Here is a 7,500-nt window from a genome sequence, read left to right as displayed (position 1 = left end):
GGTGTAAGATGGTGTGATTATGAAACAGAGAGCCATGATTTCAAGGATTTCTGGGAAGCCACCAAAAATCTTGATCACATAACAGAACTGTCTTCTGTGCTTTTTGGTGGCATTTCTTGTTCTTTCCTACCTTATTCAGAAAGACAAGGCATTGTTATTAATCATTATATTCTTCCTTAGTTAACATGGGGACTCCCACACAAAAGAAGTTTACACATTTTTTCGTTATGGGGACTGATTGAAATGCAGTGGTTACAATATACTCAGTCCCTGAATCTCTACCAAATGAAATCTCACAAAAATACCAAAACAGTATACATATGTGAAAAGTTGGAAAGTTTTGTTTGCTAACTTGTCCCCAAAGATACATTTAGCCATCTTCACTATTGTATGGAGTCTCCTCCTGCTGGAAGGGTTTGCAATAAGCAAAATCACCCTCCCATGAATGGTAATTACGATATTTTTTTTTTGCTGATCATGAATACTTGCATAGGCTTATTATTCAATTTCAATGTGATTTGTTCTTTTTCTTGACTGGCATTGTGGACGACAACAGCTGTTATTGGGTTCCATTAATTAATTTTGCTATGATTAAATTATACCAAGAATTATCAGTAAGCTAAGAGGAAGTTATATTATGTACATGTATTTTGTCTGCACTACACAACCAAATGCACTCCAAGGTTATCAGGCATAGGTACATTTGTCAGAAGAGCCCAGCATATCCAAGATATGTTTTGATTGACATATCAATTAAGATAATTTACAGCAAAATGGAAAAAAAAAATACATCAATATCCTACAAGCACCAAAGCCAGACATGGGGTTATAAGGCAATCATTTAAACAACAGATTGAAATAATTTATAAATTAGAGAACACTATTTCTACAACAGAATGGAACAAATTAACCTTATCGGACATTGCGAATGGTAAGGCTGTCTGTAGAATGTCACAAATTTCTCAACCCCTTCTTTCTACAAAAATGCTAATCCTGAAACTTTGCTTAAGACCCAGTTCTCCATTTCGTGTTGGCAAAATATCAGTTTATGCCATGTCCAATGCAGATTATCACAAAATTGATTTAAAAGCTCAATAAATATCATTTTAAAGCCAAAAAACCGATTATTTAAATAAACCATGAGTAAATTATCTCTAAGAAAAACTGATTAATTTAACAGGCACTTAAAAATAATTAGTTAATATGTGTTTCTTAATAATGTAATGCAGTGTATCTGTCACAATGTTGCAGCTATGATATTACTACAAACAGGATGGGTTGCAGAACTGAACCTCCAAGTCAGTTTATTCAATGAACTTGGTGCAGAATTTATAATCCCATCAAGTTGTCTGTAAATACAGAGAAACCAAACAAAGCATTACAATCATAAGTAATGAATTACTGAACTCTTTTACATGTATGAACAGTGTATGCTCCGTTAATATTGGGGATCTCTCAGAAGCTGCATCCATGACAGATTAATTTGTTCCCAGATGCATTTGTTTATAGAACTTTTCACAAATTAATATCTCTGTCATAACAGTGATCTCTGTGTTCTACAACAATTAGTACACAAGAAAAATACACTCAGTAAGATATTGTTTACAATAAAAATCAATGCCTCTAAGCAATCATAAGGACCTTAAATTTATATTTCCTCAGAAATATCTCACCAGGCCATGGTTGCTTTGAAAATCTTTGATATATTAATACAGGCTCCCCATCTGTAAACTGTTCATATATTGACGGACAGGAACAAGCATGTAATTCCTTTCTTTGATATACCGTGTACTTCATTGTTAGTTGTTTACTGAGTGTTCGTAGTGAATCAAATGCTAGGGGTTGGTACTCCAACTTTCACTGTCGCAGGCTCTGCCCTGAGATACAAAGCAAACTTACATAACTTTTATGAACTTCGCCACTTGCTTTCGAGAGCAAATGCAATTTGCTTCAAACAAGAAACTGGAACATTGAGGGTTACAACAATATGTACAGTCCCAATCACAGGGTCATCCAGGTTGTTTGGTTGTACATATAACTGTACAACTGTATATGAGTTCAGCTTCCAGAAGAAAATCAGAGTTTGTCAGGATAAATACTGATGTTCTTGCTTACTCAATGAATGAATGTGCAGTTCCAGAATATATGCACACCCAACACCCATTCATGGCCAGTCTTTAGAAATTCCAAATTAAAGTATCAGGAATCAAGAGTTCTAAGAGAGAAAAAACCTCCATGTGGGGTATGAATCTTTTCTTGAAGAAAACAATGTCTGAGAAATCATTAATTACAAAATAATGTTTAAGAAACATCTTACCTTTCAGAGAAGTTTGTAATCTACACTGTCTGGCCAGTTCATATATTTGACAAGTTGACACTGGGCATGTTTGTAAATTTGTGCCCTTCAACATCACATTACTATGTAGTACCACTGGTCAACTAAAAACAGCATAATTTGGTTAATTAATATACACTGTACATTATTAGGTTGAAATATTGGTGTAGCTTGTTGCACATCAACAGATACAGAAACTATTTGCACCTGAATCATAATGAGTGAAAAATCATGCATGAGACATTTACATGTACATGTAACAGCCCTTCACCTCAGAACCATCACAGATATGATATGATATTTTTAAACTTTCTGAAATTTCAAATTATTCAAGATTAACATATGCACATACATCATCTGGGGCAACCCTAAAACACTGAATTTGGAAACCGAAATCCTGAATCCAGAATCTGGATTCCGGAATCCGGAACCAAAAACCAGGAATCTGGAATCCAGATATTATGAATGATGATAGAAATAATTCACTTCAGCAATGTCTAATAAATAAATATGAGCAAGAATTATTTTGTTGTTATTTATTTTCTTGGCTTTACTTCAGCCACAGACTGTAATTGCTAAAAAATTATTGACTAGTTCTGAACAACCCTTAGCTATATATCTGGCCCGGTTGTCCAAAAGCTGCATAAAGCTATCCATTGGGCACATCACTATCCAGTCAGGGTTACTGATTTTTTGGGTGGATAGAGTTACTCATAGCCTGCGAGGAGGCTCTAGTATCTGTCTCTAGGGTCTGAGCAGGCTGAATAGGTGTCTAGTGTTTTTCTGCATTGGCATGTCACCAAGAGCCTTCATGCGGCTTTGCCACTCACGCCCCCAGCCCGAACACGAGAGCCTGCTCATAGGCTAAGTTACCCATCTTTTGTTCAAGCTGGCCCTGGTGAGAGCCTGCTTCTTGTCTAGATCAAATTGCTCTGAGAAGACTGGTGAGCAGCACATTAACGACAAGCTATTATAGGCTATTGCAGTGAGTTTCTGGCAGTCTTTTAGCATCTTTTAACAACATGTGGTCTGATCTGTTAGCAAATGAGAAGCAGACGGAAGTAATTGTGCAACATTTCTACAAATTGTTTTAATATGATGGCCGCCAAGAATATGAGATGCTGATTTGTCACAGTATCAGTGTGGAAATTGTGTTAATCTGGAATTGGTCTCGTATCTGTTGGAAAAATCAAATTTCATATTTAGACCAGATGGGTTAGCCTTTGGACTTCGAAAGTGGGGGGCGTGACCGTCAATGTACAGGGGGCTGCCACTGACGGATATCCTGTTCTCTATGACATTTTCTATCTTGTTCAGTATCTACTAGAGATAAAGGATAAATTTACACTTCTGGTAAATTGAAGATCACTTATTAAACAAAATGGCAATTACCAGCAAGCTTATTTTAGACCCTCTCGAGGTGCTTGGAATAAAATTAAGACGCACTTTACTGAGATTCTCATAATCATAGCCCTCACTAAAAATAACGATTGCACGATTTCAACAGACGGGGAATTTTTGTTGCAAAAAAGGTTAAGTTTGAGGTCGTTTTTACTTGGCAGCTTACTTTTTACAGTCGAAAAGCTAAGCAAAACAATTTTCGCGTATTTGAAGAACTTATTTTCTTTGATTTGCGGATTCCGGTTCCTGGTTTCTGGATTCCGGTTTTTGGTTCCAGATTCTGGATTCCGGTTTCTGGGTTTTAGGGTTGCCCCATCGTTAACAGAGTGTTTGCTTCATATTCAGTTTACACATGGCTGTTATCCAGCATAGGCAGACTTATAAGTTTTCCTTCAAAAATATATTGCAACAACTATTGCATCTTTCATTACTTATTCTTGTGATGAAATGACACGAAATCCAAGAACAAGAAGTCATAAGCATAAAACTACCCCTGCGAAATTAATTCCCAGTAGTCTGGGAATTCCTAGGAATTCCTAGGAATTCTTAGGAATTCCAAGTTATTCCAAGACATGCAAATTATGCTTTATCCAAGACCTTGGAATTTCTGGGAATATTTGGGAATAGTGGAATTATGACTGGGAATTATTGGGAATTCCTAGGAATTCCAAGTTATTCCAAGCCATGCAAATTATGCTTAATCCAAGACCTTGGAATTTCTGGGAATATTTGGGAATAGTGAAAAGTATGACTGGGAATTTTTGGGAACAGCTAAAACACATGAAATATTGTGTTTGAAATTTCTATAAATTTCCCAAAATGTCAAAATTAAAGATGAACTCAGTGCATGAATCAGTTTCTGTGAATTAGTAAAAATCAACAGGATCATTTCCCTGGAGTTCCATACCTTTTTTATTGTTGTCAAGCTCCAAGGTAATTATTTCCAAACAAATGTTACTACATTAATTCCAGTTTAAGTCTGACAACTCAGCATAAAACTATAGCACTCATAACATTGCTTTTTAGATCCAACCTGATTTGTTAGTGTATATGTGCCCGTATGGACCCTTAAATCAAACACCCAGAGTTTAACTGATAGAAAAATGGATGCTCTCAGATCTGATAAATAGATTAGGCAAAAAATTCCTGTCAGCATAAATGTATATATATTATTTACAATTTCAATAAAACGAAAAGTATATATATGCATGTATATATTTAATATAATTGTAGATTCACACACATACCCATCACAGCCCACTGTTGAACAATTTTTGACTTGATCCTTTATGACTTTAGGAAAAAGAGGAAGACATCTCTCACAGATGTCAGAAATGAAAAGCTCACAGTTTCCACAAAACTGTACTGTGACATTCTCTGGACAAATTACCCGTAGTTTCATTAAAACAAGGATATCTTTAGCAGCCTCTCATTGTCATACAATGTCTTGAAATTAAGGCCAGAATAGCCATACAGGCATATTCTTTGGCAGAAAATGTTCTTTTCTTGTGAACAATTAGTTTCACTTTCATCAGGGGAGTCCAGTGAATGGCCGTCAGTGTCAGAGTTCTCAATTTCTTCAGAGGAGTCAGAACTAGAAACTTCAACATCATTATCTGAATCACTGTCTGTGGACAAATCTGAGTTGTTGTGTGTATTACATCAATTGGTATTTCTGTGGTCTTTTCAGGCACAGTGTATAGGCAACTCAATTTCATCAAATGCTTCTGTGAAGCTTCAATTCTTGCATAAAGGTTGACTCCATAGTCCATCAAAGTCATCCACAACATTTCTGTCAACAGCCATCTCACTCAGGCGAGCCGAAAACTCTGAGGTGTTCTGTTCATGGTGCTGGAAATGATCTCCAGGAAAAAGTGATGCAAGAGAGGGAGATGACATCAACTGGTCAAATCTTGTAGATTTTGGTATGGGTATAGTGGGATCATCAATATGTTTCTTGTATTTCCTTGTCCTCGCGGTCACTTTAATACATGACACAACAAAATCAAAAGAATAAAAAAGATTATGAGTCAGTGGGAAACAAATAAATAACTGACATAAATAAATGACAAATAAAAAAAACCTACATCTTGATGTATTGAAAAGACTATAGATCTCATATAATGTTAATCCTTATAAATAATTCAAAGGAAAAAATGATAAGCATTGCAAATTTCTACTTGCTGCATCGTGCTGACTGGGTGTTGAAACACGTGGGCTCTCAAAATAGATTTGGTGGACTTACAACAAGCTTAAGCTTATTTTGCAGAATTTATCTCGTTTTCTCAGGTCGATCTGAAACCTTTTAGGTGAATTTCGGCTTTTGGGGTTTTTAAAGAGCACACAATGCATTGCTTAGTTTGATTTATTTAGAATTATAGCTTATCATAACAGAAAATCCCTATAAAATTGGATTCCTTACCTTTGCAGTGAACTCACGATTCTTTGTTATCTTGACAACCGTCGGGAACAGATCAACTAGTTAAAGTACGTTCCAGTTTCCTCGATTTCTTCGTAAAAAGTTTGTGTAGTTTTTTCCTTTTGAAGCAAGACCCATCTTTCAAAAGACCAACAACACAGCGTGGAAAGGGAAGCAGAGTTACTATCGAAAGCGACTGGTCTGGCAACCTTGTTGCCAGTCTCTCTCTCCTTCTTCTCCAGTTTCCATTCTCTCCTCAACTGATCAACTGAACCAATCACAGCACGCGAATTTTCACGTGACTATCCTCGTGACTGAGCGTGACAAAGATCGCGTTAGTCATTCTCTTTTGGCGCCCATCTTTGAATTTATCGTTAACGGTTGATCGCTCGTGCGTATTAGTAGATTTCACTTCCAAAATTATATCAAAATGGTTTTTTCTGCGGTCCTGTGACTAGAAGAAAACAGCGTGAGTGTCATTAATGAGAAACATGTTATTCTTGGCGAAGATTTGGAGCTAAAAGAAAGTCTTACTGTGGATGTTTCAACAGGGAAAAATTCAAAGGGCAGATTAGCTGTATACAAAATTATTTGGTGAGTAATCAAATTCAAGTAACCCTATATTATACAAAGTAACTTCTTTTATTTAGACAAAAGCTTTTGAATGAACTTTGTCATCACGAATCATACACGAGTGGGTCACTCAGTCATGGCATGAAATGAATTCTGGTTAAAGCAAGGTTGAAACAATTTAGGTTGCCCAGAGGGCATGCCTAAACAATTTGATTTGCGAATAACAAGTCGTTTCTCTCGCCACACTTGTTCAAACGAAACAAATATAGCAGTTCTCGCTGATCCCACTCAAAGTTCTTGACAAAAACTCCAACGAGGCAGCCACAGTCTGCATGAGTTTGATATGTCTCCTGTGTGTTTCAGCCTGACTGTATGGCAATCCGTGTTGATCTTCAATTTTGTCCATCCGTATATTCTTTTGCGTTTACTCTATTATTTCAATGTTCCTTTAATGTTTTAAGTGTCTTTTTTAATATTTCTAATGTCTAAATTTGGCTAAAAACCGTGATATATATCCTCCAATTCGAGAGTTGTTGATACACTTACAGAAGAAGGAAAACCTTGATTTAGTCTACTGTAAGCTCAAGATTTATGTAACATATTTATCAATAGTATACAAACACCTTCACAATTATCAAGTCTTCTCTTTTAACATTTCAACCAGCTTACAGTCAGGCCTTAATTAGCTGCATGTATTAAACTGTGAGCACATAAATATTTGGATCTTAGTCTTACAGTACCTCATATATATCGCAGTGTAATGTATTTTTTT

The 7,500-nt window shown here is 36.1% G+C and overlaps 1 protein-coding gene and 2 long non-coding RNA genes across 5 annotated transcripts in view; 1 reads left to right on the top strand and 2 right to left on the bottom strand.

Annotated features, from left to right (window-relative positions):
- The window catches only part of LOC110055516 (uncharacterized), a 32,372-nt gene that overhangs the window by 2,485 nt on the left and 22,387 nt on the right, over positions 1-7,500 (top strand). The gene's annotated exons all lie outside the window — the stretch shown is intronic.
- LOC149113270 (uncharacterized) overlaps positions 1-7,500 on the bottom strand; it is a 15,102-nt gene that overhangs the window by 64 nt on the left and 7,538 nt on the right. For all 3 annotated transcript variants that reach the window (XR_016206748.1, XR_016206749.1, XR_016206747.1), the window contains 3 exons: positions 2,318-2,439; positions 1,674-1,877; positions 1-1,349 (listed from right to left, as the gene is read on the bottom strand). The exon at positions 1-1,349 is cut by the window's left edge and continues 64 nt beyond it. This is a non-coding gene — a long non-coding RNA (uncharacterized LOC149113270). The remainder of the gene's footprint in view (positions 1,350-1,673; positions 1,878-2,317; positions 2,440-7,500) is intronic.
- Positions 4,631-7,500, bottom strand: part of LOC149113271 (uncharacterized) — a 3,661-nt gene continuing 791 nt past the window's right edge. The window contains exons 1-2 of the long non-coding RNA XR_016206750.1: positions 6,159-7,500; positions 4,631-5,718 (exon numbers count right to left, since the gene is read on the bottom strand). The exon at positions 6,159-7,500 is cut by the window's right edge and continues 791 nt beyond it. This is a non-coding gene — a long non-coding RNA (uncharacterized LOC149113271). The remainder of the gene's footprint in view (positions 5,719-6,158) is intronic.

Source organism: Orbicella faveolata, unplaced genomic scaffold, assembly GCF_042242905.1.
Source record: "Orbicella faveolata isolate gen_17 unplaced genomic scaffold, um_ofav_v1 contig_15, whole genome shotgun sequence".
Lineage (NCBI taxonomy): Eukaryota > Metazoa > Cnidaria > Anthozoa > Scleractinia > Merulinidae > Orbicella > Orbicella faveolata.
The sequence above is the reverse complement of the archived record's forward strand: the minus strand, read 5'-3'. Positions and strand labels throughout refer to the sequence as shown.